Genomic DNA, 13,606 nt, shown 5'->3' on the forward strand with positions numbered 1-13,606 from the left:
ATGTCATTTGTGAGCTAACCAAAAAAATGAATCGGAGTGTGTGTGTAATTGTGCACAATGAACTTTTCTTTTTCCTCAGCAAATGTACAGTTATTTTGAAATCAAAGCAAGGAGCTATATCTCAGCTCCTTGTATTTAAGTGGTCTTATTTTTTCTAAGAAATAAAAAATAATAAAAGATGAATAAAAAATAAGGACAAATTTTTAATTCAAGCATACAAATACATTTTTGTCAAATGTATATTTTTAAATTCTCTGCTAGTATTCAGAAATTTTGTCAGAATAGTTAACAACCCTGGGAATTCTACTTTAAGATGGGGTCATAAAAGTATGAATCATCATGTGTTTTCCAATTAGTTGGACAATGTTTTAATAGGTTATATTTAAAGAACCTAAAACCTGGAGGGGAGAAAGCACACATGGAGAGTGGATTTACATGTATGAATAAAGAGATTTATAGCAAATTTATCAAAGAAAACAGAGAAGTCATACTGTGGAGGAGAATGAGGGAAGATCTTGCATTACTGCCCATCTCTTTTATGTGCAAAGGCATACTTTAAAATGTGATTTTACTTAACATGAACTTGCGATTTCTTTCTTCCCCTACATATTTTTACACAATAGCTGAATTTCTTCTTCATGTGTTAAGTGTAAAAAATCTGTTTTCTATTAGAATTAAACATTTATTTGGGTGCAAGTTTTTTTAATGGCATGTGATCTTGTGGGGAAATTCTTTAATAAGAAAGATGTAATTCTCCAGAGGCATAAAATATAAGCAATTCTGAAGTTCTTGCATACACATCGAAAGCAAAACATTCCTTAGCCCGAGGTCTTTCCATTCTTTGCAGGGAAAAAAAAACTGAAGAAGAAAACATCTTCTGCACTTTGCTCTGTTAGGGAATCAATTTAAAGTTGGTTAGATACCAGAGGGAAAAAATTTCAGGTAGACAAGGATCCTCTGAAAAGAAGAATAGCAAATAAGTATTTCATTCCAACTGGTATGCAGGGGAGGATACTGTGCCATCTGAAGCTACACAGTTGGGGCAACCTATCCAATTTCCACCAATATTACTTTTCACACGATTCATATAGCAGGTGTAGGGAGTGAGCAGTCCAGATCTGAGCAAAAAATAAAACAGGATTCTGAGATTGAGTACTCTAGGAAAAACTGCATTTGGAAAATTCCTTCTCAGAGATTTGTTTTTCCTGTTTGGGATCCTGTGTCAGTCAGAAAAGCAGAGCCTCTAGGACATATAAGGAATGACTTTATGCAATTGTGGGGACTGGTGAAGCAGTCTTTAAACAGTCCCTTTTCTTCACATATGATGCTGGAGCTCAAAGTATGCAGGGCAAGTAAGTGAGAAGGCTAGATGGCTGGCTGTAAGGGAAGCAGGAGGGTGGACTGAAATCTGTATCAGTTCTTGTTACCTCTGACCTTGGTGATGTGGGCCTGAACCCTTTACCATGAGCTGAATCCATGATCCAGGGCAAGGCAGAGCAGCTGTAGGCCTGACCAAAATCTTAGGCCAACAGGATGAGCCAACAGATAGACAACAGCACATGAAAGCCACAAAGATGGCTGCCTTGTTCCTGACCTCCAAATCTACCATAAGAATCTCAAGTGTGGTTGACCCTTGGGAAACAAGGGAAAGGGAATTCTGGGAAATGTAGTTTAGCCTAGCCAAGCTGATACATTACAACGCCCCCACTTTTTCTTGGTTGCTTTTCTTTGTCTTGCTCTTGATTGACATTTGCACTTATCTTTCTAGATCATGTTGTCAGAGTCTTTCTCAGAAAGACCACGTAAAGGTAATTTCTTTTTTAGTTTTTGCTTGTCTGAATTGTCTTTCTTCTATTGTCACACTTCATTGCTAACTTGGCTGTGTAGAGTCGTGATTTGGAAAATAGAAATTCCCTTGGAGTTTTAAGGCATTCTTTCTGTGGAGAAGCATGATAGTAATCTGAGTTTCAGTTCTTTCTTTATCTTTTTTTTTAATGTTTATTTATTTTTGAGAGAGAGAAACAGAGTGTGAGCAGGGGAGGGGCAGAGAGAGAGAGGGAGACACAGAATCCAAAGCAGGCTCCAGGCTCTGAGCTGTCAGCACAGAGCACATTGTGGGGCTCAAACTCACAAACCACGGGATCATGACCTGAGCTGAAGTCAGACACTTAACCGACTGAGCCACCCAGGCACCCAATGAGTCTTGCTTCTTTTTAGGTGATTTCATTCCTTCTGGAAGCTTGCCGCTTTTCACTATCACTGTTCAAAATTCCATTATGATAAGCCCGAGGAGTGGGTGGGTGTTTTTAGACTTTTTTTTTTTTTTTAATTCATTGTGCTGGGCACTGAATAGTCCTTTCAACTTCATCTCTTTCATTGCTGGGAATTATTTTTTTATTGTTTCCTTGATAATTTGCTGTCCATTTTTTGCTGTGTCCTTTTTGAAAGTTCTATTTGACGCATGCTTGACTCCCAAAATAAAACCTGATTTTCTTATCTTTTCCTGCTTTTCATACCATTGTCTTTTTATTCTGCTTTCTGGAAGGTTTCCTTGAATATATATTCTAATCCATCAGTTAAGTTTTTGTTTTGGTTTTTAATTCTAACTAATTTCTTTGCTATTCTTTCTGCTCTGGGCTAATTTTTTCCTTTAAAAAAAACAACATTTTCTTATTGTTCCTTACTTCTCAGATAATACTAAATATAGTTTGGGGCATTGTCATGCAAACATTCCCCACCTTAACAAAATAAAACTTTTTGTTTACCCTACTTCCTCTTTTTTTTAATGTTCACTTATTTATTTTTAATTTTTTGTTAATGCTTATTTATTTTTGAGAGAGAAAGACAGAGAGAGAGAGGGCAGTAAGAGAGGAAGATACAGAATCCAAAGCAGGCTCCAGGCTCTGAGCTGTTATAGCACAGAGCCTGATGCAAGGTTCAAACTCATGAACCAAGAGATCATGACCTGAGCTGAAGGTGTCCGCTCAAACAACTGAGCCACCCTGGCGCCCCTACCCCACTTCCTCTTATAGCAGTAATACCGCTATTGCTCAGTCCCCCTCATACCCTTTGCACTAGCTGGTCTCTGCCTGGACTCCTTTCTCCTTCCCCCTGCCCCCAGGTATCCCCATGCGTTACTTTTAAGACTTTGCTCAAATGCCATCTCAGTGGAGCCTTCTCTAACCCACTCTATTTAAATTTTCATCTTTTTTCCCCATCCACTCATTAGCCCTCTCCCTTGACTCATTTTTCTTCACAGAATATGATAGACACCACTTTCTAACATATTGTATAATCTATTTATTTTGTTAAATGTTTACTTCCCCATCTTGGCTAGAATGTAAGCTCTATAAGGGCAAAGACTTGTCAGTTTTGTTCATTGCAGTTTCCCCAGCATCTAGAACACTGCCTGGCACATAGTGGACCCTCAATATTCGGTGTTCCTTGGTTCCTTCTTCCCCCACCATTGATCTTAATGTCTGTTTTTCATATTGGAGAAATTAATTCTTCAAATGTTTGGTGATCCTTGGTTGTCTCTATGTGAAGCACCAAAAAAGTTTACTAAAAGCTAGCTTTATGTTTGTGGGTAGAGTTTGTGGACGATTGAGCTTTAATATATAATCTAGTGGTGAGCTGGCATATCTTTAGAAGGAACTACTATATTTTACTATTATTAAATTTTTTTCTATGGGGCAATTCCATTTCTCTCAAGAAAAATTCTTGTCTCCTTCCAAGAAATATAAGGTGGTCTGACAGCAATATGGTTTGGAAAAGGTGGTTGGGCACACTCGTTCTATGCGTGTTTTCATTTAATATCTCTATTTATGGCTCCTGCCTTTCAATGTTCCTGATATCCCCAAATGAAACTTTCCAAATCAGATTTTTATAGGCATAAAAGATGGGCAAGTGGTAGATGGTAAGTAAATAAAGAGTTACGTGGGATGGGTAAGGGCTACTGGGTCCAGATACACCTTTTATATTATTTCACCAATCCCTCCCCTGACCCATTTTCAGTTTTTTACAGTTACCCTTGAATTTTGTGGTTCCTTTAAAACCTCTTCCGATAAGTTGTATCATTTCTGTTTACATTGCCATTGTAGGTTTATACCTTTTTATCTTTTTGCTGTCATTTTTGAAAGGGTTTGGGGAAAGAACATAAAAGTGTGTGGTCAATCCACCATATTTAATAAGGTTTTGGTAACAATGTTTTGTTAGCTAGGGGCAGGTCCATATATATCTTTGGGAGAAAACTTTTCTTTTTCTTGGTGGGTGACACTTTAATGAGCTTTTATTATACAAAGTATAGCCCATATTATATTCTGAAAGGGAAACTGTTGATGTAAAAAGAAAAATTTCTCTACGTAATCCTACAAATGGTTTTCTTCACTGTGATTATAGCTGTATCACTAATGCTTATGACTTGATTGGCTGGGAAGATAGAATTTTTCCCCTTCCTATGAAGCAAGAGAAGAGTTAGGGGTAGGACATAGTCAAGGATACTTCTGCACATGGGAGGTTATATAGCCCCGTCAACATGGCAGCAGTTTGGGTCCATGGATTAAATGAGAGAAGGCTCATGGGGTATCTCTGTGGAGAAGAGAATACTCCCAGTTAATATACCTGTTTACATTTTCCTTCTCTGCCTTGTAATTTCCTTCCATTATCCCCAAGTTTCAGAACTGTTTTGCAAACATCACAGCCTTTGAAAAGCTTGTGTTGGGGTTTCAGAAAGGGGCTTATGTCCGAGTCTAAGTTAGATTAGGGAAAGAGAAAGTAGTTTTTCCCCACAACCACTGCATCCATTTTGAAATCTCCCTGGTGGCAAGAGCAGCATTTCAAGACACCACCATAGTCCCAGAACATTAGCCGTTGGCCAAGAACAGAGCAACATTTTTTTTTTTTTTTACATAATAATATGGGTTTTCCCTTATATAATGTTATGTGTCAATTTAAAACATCTAAAACAGTTTTACTAAATAAAATAATAATATGGCTTTTCCAACGAGATAATTACAACAGCTTTGTCCTTGCCTGCCTAGAGCAGCAGAGGAGCTGTGAAGGGGTTCCTCATTTCATAGGACTCTATATCCAAGTTGACTCATCCATTGCATACATTTACACAACCTAGTTGACTCATTCATTACATACATTTATCCATGTTGCCTAGTTATCTGTGAACTCTCTTAACTTTGATATAAAACTTTAATCCTCATTATGCTCTAGGGAGGATCCTTGTAGATAATAACAAATGATCGAAAGAGAAGAATTTCAAAGTGGGACTGGATTTCAAAGTGGAATTTCAAAGGGGACTAGCTGATCTAATAGCTTTATTTTACAGATGAGAAAGTTGAGGTTCAGAGAGCCACGACAGAGCCTGAATATCAATGCAGTTCTTGCAATTTTCCGTGCAAATAACTGAATAGATGATCTTACTAAGCAAGTCTCTTTTTCTAAATTAATGTGTTAGCTTTTCTGTTTTATATACCTCTTGAGAAACTGCTGAGCATAAGTTAGTTGCCGAGAAGCTAATCACACTTAGGGTAAATGCATAAAATCCAACTTCTAGATAAGCTCATTTACGATGTAAGCCTTAATAACCTCACTATCTTTCAGTGAAGCTGCATTAAGGATTGTGCCTTAAAGTGTGCATCCCAATACTTCTGTTTCTGGTCTGTCTCCTCCAATGCTGAATGTAACCCACTCCTCTTAAATCATTTTCTCACACTTCTATCAGCCAACGATCTCAGGTCTCATTCTCATTTTATAGCTTTGGTACAGTTGTGCAAGGTCACCGATTTGACCTTTCCTATTGACATTTCTTCCTGCATGTTCTAGCAATGCATCTGTGTATGAAAGGAATAATGTTGCCCCTAGCAAACTCAGTGTCTGGCATGCTTTCACACAACATTATCCCCAGATTCTGTCCTTAGTGTCTAATTCGCTTTTTCCAGGTTTTTCCCAAGGCAATGAATCTGGCTAAGTCTTCAGAAGACAGCAGTATCCATCTTTAATGGTGAAGAGCACAGATTCTCAGCGCAACTGACTTTGAATCCTGGCTCTACATTGTGCTACTTATGTTACCTTGGGCAAATTACTTAAGCCTTTGTGCCTCGGTTTCTTCATTTGTCAAATGGAGATAGTAACAATGTCTGCTCATAGGACTGTTGTGGCTGAATGAGTTATGATATATTTACCATGTCTGGCACATAAGTGAGACTCATTGTCATGGTTATTCCCGCTTCTGAAGAAGGGAGCACAAGGTTAATTAAATGCCTGGCTGGGGAGAAGGCAAAAGGAATACAAGAAGGAAAAAATAGGTTTGCATTTCAAAATATTTCTTTTACCATTGAGGTAATTATCAAATCAGCCAAATAATCCCATACTTTTGCTTTTAACATTTAATGTCAGCAACTTGAATTCTCTACAATTATGAATGTATAACCTCCATTTCTGTGGGCATACATCACTTCATCAGGAGGGAAAACTTTTCCCTTCTTCCCCTCCATGTTCTTTGACTAGTCTAATAACTAAATTAACATAAGACAGATTAATAGGACAGGAACAAATTTTGTGCTTATGAAAGTCCCAAAGACAGAGACTCAAAAGGCAGTCAGACAGTTGAAGCTCATATGCCAGGATGAGCTAAGGAGACTCTGGTAGAGGTTTGGGGCTTTACAAGGGAAGAAGAAAAAGTCACAGGAAGATGAGTAGAGCAAATGTTTGGTAAACAAATGTTTGCCAATGTCTTTCTGATAAAAGGTTATCTTTGGTAGTAACTCCTTCCTGGTACAGATTCTCTATTTAAATTCTTTTAAGCAGTAAAAGGGAAGGCAAACAGCTCTCCTAGAGTCTGTTGGGTTTGACTGTCTTCAGCTCGAAATAAGCCCCATGCCAAAGTGGCATATTTGGGGATCATGTATCCTGTTTCCCCCTCAACTTCAACCTAACTGGTTTTCTTTCCAATGAGTCATCAGGATTAGCTTTTTCTAGATAAGCTTAAAATTTCTGAGTGAATGACAGGAAAATGTTCAAAGGACAGGTTAAACGTTGGTAAAACTTGACGGTAGAAAACAACCAAGAACAGAAAGAAAACACAACTTCCGCATTTTACTGGAATCTGAGTTAATAAATAGGGATCACAGAACAAATAGCAAACAACAGCTTGAGTTACATCAGAATGAAGAAAGAAATGATGAACCTGGATTTCCAGTCTGAAACCATTACTCAACCAGGGGAGCTCACAAGTTGCCTGTTACACGTTCAAAACTCCTCTAGAGTTTAAAACAACAGGAACAACTTGTTCAGATTTTAACTGATGTTTCCAGATAAATTTCACAATTTTGCACCTCAGGGAATTTTTTTTTTCTAATTAAGGAAATTTTTTTTAATGTTTATTTATTTTTGAGAGAGAGACACACACACAGTACTAGTGGAGGCGGGGCAGAGAGAGGGAGACAGAATCCAAAGCAGGCTTCAGGCTCTGAGCTGTCAGCACAGAGCCCAATGTGGGGCTCAAACCCATGAACTTTGAGATCATGACCTGAGCTAAAGTCAGACACTTAACTGACTGAGCCACCCAGGCACCCCGAGAATTTTGCTTTTCTTAAAGATTAACTAAACTGAGTATTTCATCTTGGCAATTATTAGCTTGCCACATTTTTTATAACTAAGAGAAATTGGGCTTCTCTCCATATTGTAGTTGAAATGACATTTTAATCCATACCTTTATAGGTAAAACTTTTTTATCATTAGTACTATAAAGCAAAGCTTCAACTGAACTTTGGTTTTCCTTCATCTACAGCTGAGCATTATCAAAGTTCAAGTACAAAAATTCTGTGGATGAGCACAAAAATAAGAGCTGGAAAAAAAAAAAAAACAAAACCAGAGATGTATTTTCCTAATGATCTATTATTAGCTCTTTCATAAAAATTCTTACTAATAGGAGAAAAAAAGGAAAAGATCAGAATACTGCAATTTGTCATTGAATCTACTTTTTTAGCTTTCCTTCCAGTTAAACTGATTTCCTCATATATTTGTTTCCAGAGTAAAGCCAGAATCAACATTGTCCCTATTTCTAGTCAAATAACAGAGAAGCAATTACAAAATCTGAATGCAGTTAGAGGACCCTGGGAGGCAGAGTGGCTGGATCTAGCCTGAGCTGTGTCTCTGACTCATTTTTGACTTCAGGCAAGGTATTTAACATCTCTGTATTTTTGACATAATTGTAATAATGCTAATTGACTTCATAGGTATGACATTAAGCATAACTCAAGAAACAACCGTGGGCTCTTAGGCCACGTTAACTAGAGAGAAGCCTACCTTTGCAACTTGGAAAATAAATTTAGGATTATATCTCCTTTCCATTCCCAGCACATTTTGAATGAATTGGATGGGACTTTGATGTAAATAATAGAATTTGCAGTTTTTAATATGCAAGATGGAAAAGAAAATAGGTTATGTTACAATTTCCATTTCAGAAGTAAAATCTTCAGAAATGCTTTTATTTCTACCTTTTGGGAATCTAACTTATTTAGCTTTCTAAGGTTTTTACTGAGAGTAATCCTTAAGATAAATAACAAAGATATTGTTATGTGCCATTTTCAGAAAAAGGAAAAAAAAATAGCCTAAAGGAGTCTCTAAGTCTGTGTTTATGGCTGAATTTTTAAGTAACTGTCTTCCATTAAGGGTGCAGTCCATTTGTGAATGGTAACTTACTAACCATGCTTCCTTCAATAGCTCTTTCTTCTTTTTATTTCTTTTATCTTGTATCCTTTCATTTAAAAAATACATTAATATGCACTTTTGTTTCATAATTTTGTTTATAAAAGTTATGTACCAGCTGTATAACTTTTCAGTTCCAAACTTAACATTTTTGCCTTTAAATCTAATCCACTGTCAACTAACTTAAAAAAAAATTTTAGTGGGGAAGAAATTGGGCTTTAGAGATTTAGAATAATTTATATCAAATAACACAGTATGTCAAAGAAGAGCCATTTGATAACTATTTTAGTTTTATAAAACTTTAAAGTTTTGAAATAGCCCAAAGCAAACACATAAAAAATACAAATGTACAGTGAGGAATTAAATAATCTGATACAATTTTATCTTAAGCCAGATTTGTAAAATAATAATGGTTTACTCTATGAATTATAGAGACTAGACCTCCAAAGCATTTGAAATACCTAATACCTAAGAATTTCTTCAACATTGTGGAATATGTTTACTATTACAGCGAGGGCACTGAGGAATTTTAGATGACTTGGCATATTGAATTATTCTAAATATGATCAAATTAATATAACGACTTTAAAAAATATGTTTGGGGCACCAGTCAGTTCAGCGTTTGACTCTTGATTTTGGTTCAGGTTATGACCCCAGTTCGTGGGATCGAGCCCTGCATTGGGCTTTGCACTGGGTGTGGAGCCTGCTTGGGATTTTCTCTCTCTCTCCCTTGGCCTCTCCCCTGCTTGCACGTGTGTGTGCCCTCTCTTTCTCTCTCTCTCTCTCTCTCAAAAAAAAAAACAAAAACAAAACAAAAAAAAACAACCTTTACATATTTATGACTCTGCAAATGATTACAGAAATTTCCATCATGTGGAAGGGTACTTGTTTACTTTTTAAAACTTGAACTTTATGACAAGTTTAAAAATTAAGTGATAAATAACCGTAAAGGTACAAATGAGGTTTTAAAGAAAATAGCAGCATAGCTGTTGTAATTCTGCCTGATATTTATTACCAATTGAAAAATATGAGTCAAACTAATAACTTGTTATGAGATAGGTACGATAGTAGCTTTAGCCTATTAAGATAGTCAAATTTTAAATACATCAAGCTTTAAGTTTTCAGTTATTTATTTTTTCTTGGGATTTTATAAATTCAAATATCTCTTTTTAAAACAATATAAGCTAGCACACACCCCAATGTCATATTTGCAAATCAAACAAACTTTACAAAAGCCAAAGAACATTATGAAACGTTCCTAATCACCACTAAAAGACAGGAGACAGCAGAGGGAATCTGATAGGGACAGCTAACAAATTCAACAAACAAAAAGAATTTGGTGTCTAATAAGAAACTGTAAGATTACAATAACAGACGCTGGGAAGTTCTAAAATTCTAACTTCAGTTCATAACTTTCCTTCTATTGATTCAACAAATATTTTGTTGAATACCTGAACCGAGTTGAATTGTGTCCCACCAAGGGATACGTTCAGTCCTAACTCCCATTACCTGTGAATGTAATAGGGTCTTTGTAGATGAAAAAAGTTGGAACAAGGTCATATTGGATTAGGATGAGCCCTAATCCAATGGGCTGGTGTCCCTATGTGGAGAGGGAAATTTAGATACAGGGACACACAGAGGGAAGACAGCCATGTGAAAGTGGAAGCAGAGGTGAGTGTTGCTACTACAAGTCAAGGAATGCCAAGGATTTCTGGCAACCACCAGAAGCTAGAAGAGGCAAGGAAGCACTCTTTCCTCAAGACTTTCAGAGGAAGCATGGCCATATTGACACTTTAATTTCACACCTGTACCCTCCAGAAATGTGACAGAATAAACTTCTGTTGCTTTAAGCCACCAGCTATATGATAATTTGCCCCAGCAACCCTACAAAACTAATTCAGTACCTATCTACCCAGCACTGGGATATAGCAGAAACAAACAAGATCAAGTTCTCCATTTCATGGCACTTACATTGTAGATAGCAGTTGGGAGGGGGAGGGGACAGGCTATAAACATATGTATAATATTTCATTATATCTGAATATATAATTTCAATTTCCTTAGTGTCTAGCTGTTCCTTTCTTAATACATTAGGTTGACCTGTAACAAAAATGGTATACGTTTGAATATTTTTGACCTACAACAATGGCAATTTCATATATTTCAAATTAATACACATAACACATCTCTATGAATCTGATCATTCTAGGTACTTCCCATGAGGGAACCATACAACATTTGTCCTTTTGTGTCCGGCTTATTTCACTTGTCATAAGGTGCTCAAGGTAAATATTGTGTATGTTATCTCATTCTGATTACCCATTCATCTGTGGATGGACATTTGGATTGTTCACACCATCTTTTGGCTGTTTTGAATAATGCTGTTATAAACATTGTTGTACAAATAACTGTCCATATGCCTACTTTCAATTATATCTGTTTTTTACAGTGTGAACTTTTAATTTTTTTCTTAATACTAGAATTTTAAAATCACAGTTTTATCAGTTTTACATAGTGCTAAACAATATGTTAACTGAGAGAATAAACAATAGTATTGAAGTCTAAATATAATTGCCTCTTCTATTTTGCAAAAAGATAGGTAGAAGTTGGGCAGTGTAGCAGAAAACAATGGCCTTGAAGTGTTTCTGATTAAAGTAGGGAAATACTACATATATTTTATAAACAAAGACAAGCTCAAGTCTTTTATAGAGAGCTTTTCCTTCCTGATGATCTTTAGAGAACACCACTCACCATCTCAGCTTTTCTTAGGAAAGATCAGTCTTGTTTCCAGTGAAATACTATAAATAATTATTGAAATTTACTACAGACAACAGTAAACACATTGACAACCTATACTGTTCTCCAATATGATTTATGGAGAGGAGTCATTGAAAGTAATTAGATTCTTTCTCTTTGTTTTCTCCCATTTTTTTTCTTTCATTCTGATGGAGGAAAACAAGAAACATATTTTAGATATTGTTATATTTTATTAGGACTTAGTTGCATATAATTATGTTTAAATGAACAGAAGTATACCATGGACATGGAAATCTTTAAGAAAATAAATCTTACTGTAACAGTGTTTGATTACTATGCCTAATATGAAAGACGGATGGGAATGCAAGCTGGTGCAGCCACTCTGGAAAACAGTATGGAGGTTTCTCAAAAAACTAAAAATAGAACTACCCTACGACCTAGCAATTGCACTACTAGGCATTTATCCATGGGATACAGGTGTGCCGTTTCGAAGGGACACATGCACCCCCATGTTTATAGCAGCACTATCAACAATAGCCAAAGTATGGAAAGAGCCCAAATGTCCATCGATGGATGAATGGATAAAGAAGATGTATATCTCCTATATATATATATATATATATATATATATATTGGAGTATTACTCGGCAATCAAAAAGAATTAAATCTTGCCATTTGCAACTACGTGGATGGAGCTGGAGGGTATTATGCTAAGTGAAATTAGTCAGAGAAAGACAAACATCATATGACTTCACTCATATGAGGACTTTAAGAGACAAAACACATGAACATAAAGGAAGGAAACAAAAATAATATAAAACAGGGAGGGGGACAAAACAGAAGAGACTCCTAAATATGGAGAACAAACTGAGGGTTACTGGAGGGGTTGTGGGAGGGGTTATGGGCTAAATGGGTAGGGGGCACTAAGGAATCTACTCCTGAAATCATGGTTGCACTATATGCTAACTAATTTGGATACAAATTTTAAAAAATAAAAAATTAAATTAAAAACAAAAGTTGGAAATATCTTCATACCTAAACATATACGATACATCTAAAGCAAATTATTATGGGGCAGCTGGATGACTCAGTCCACTAAGTGTCCAACTTCGGCTCAGGTCATGATTTCATGGTCCGGTCCGTGAGTTTGAGCCCTGCGTTGGGCTCCGTGCTGACAGCTCAGAGCCTAGAGCCTGCTTCGGATTCTGTGTCTCCCTCTCTCCCTGCCCCTCCTCAGCTTCCACTCTGTCTCTCTCTCTCTCATTCTCAAAAATAAATAAACAGTAAGAAAAAAATTTTAATTATTGTAATTGCAGTAAGAATTTGTTCTTCTACAGACTTTTTTTTTTTTTTTTTTAACAAACAGACTCTTGACAGATGGACCAATGGTAATGACAGATTCTCCCAGGAACTCCTAGACAAAAGAAACATGAAACTACCCCTTGATGGGAATGAAAATGTGTTTGTTTATAACATCACCTGCCCTTGGTTAGGGTATTAATTTCTACCCAAAATTTTCCTTACGTTGTAAATATCTCAGTATCTGCATGCATAGTTGAGGACACTACTATATTGTAACTAAGGCTTTTTAGTGTAGTTGGTGTTGACTTCTTAAAAAAAAAAATGATCGTGGTTTTCATGGCAATTGTAAAAGTTACCTGGAAAATTTTTAAAGTGTAATTCCAAGATGATTTTAATCAATTAGAAAATATTAATTGATAGCAAACCTATTCATCGTCTCAATTTGCTCATACTTCTCTTTCTTGGCAAGTCTCTTCTCACTTCTGAAACAGATGGAGGGTGTTTCTTTACAGTGGGAACAATTTTAAGTGTCATTATTAAACTTAATTTTCTGTATATTTTAATATAAGCTAATATTTTAGATGTAATTGAATATATTTAATATAAGCTAAATATAAGAGCTTAGTGTACATAGCCCCTGGCATAAAGCAGGCACCCAATACATGCTTGAATATTAAATGGTTACTAGGCAAACAGAGTAATATATCAATTTTTCTCAACAATATGGCTATAAATTATATTCTATTAATGTATAAAAGTATGACCTACTGAAAAAAATGCATCTACAAATGCTTATTAGAGCTTTTCTGTAGTGATATCACAGATG

At 36.1% G+C, this 13,606-nt stretch overlaps 1 protein-coding gene across 2 annotated transcripts in view; it reads left to right on the plus strand.

Annotated features, from left to right (window-relative positions):
• FGL1 (fibrinogen like 1) overlaps positions 1-13,606 on the plus strand; it is a 52,401-nt gene that overhangs the window by 15,652 nt on the left and 23,143 nt on the right. Inside the window, exon 1 of one of the 2 annotated variants that reach the window (XM_053216345.1) lies at positions 8,044-8,192. The exons of the other annotated variant lie outside the window; for it this stretch is intronic. The gene's annotated coding sequence lies outside the window, so the exon portion shown is untranslated. Of the gene's footprint in view, positions 1-8,043; positions 8,193-13,606 lie in introns of those variants that run through there. 2 annotated transcript variants of the gene reach the window in all.

This window comes from Acinonyx jubatus, chromosome B1 (genome assembly GCF_027475565.1).
Source record: "Acinonyx jubatus isolate Ajub_Pintada_27869175 chromosome B1, VMU_Ajub_asm_v1.0, whole genome shotgun sequence".
NCBI lineage: Eukaryota > Metazoa > Chordata > Mammalia > Carnivora > Felidae > Acinonyx > Acinonyx jubatus.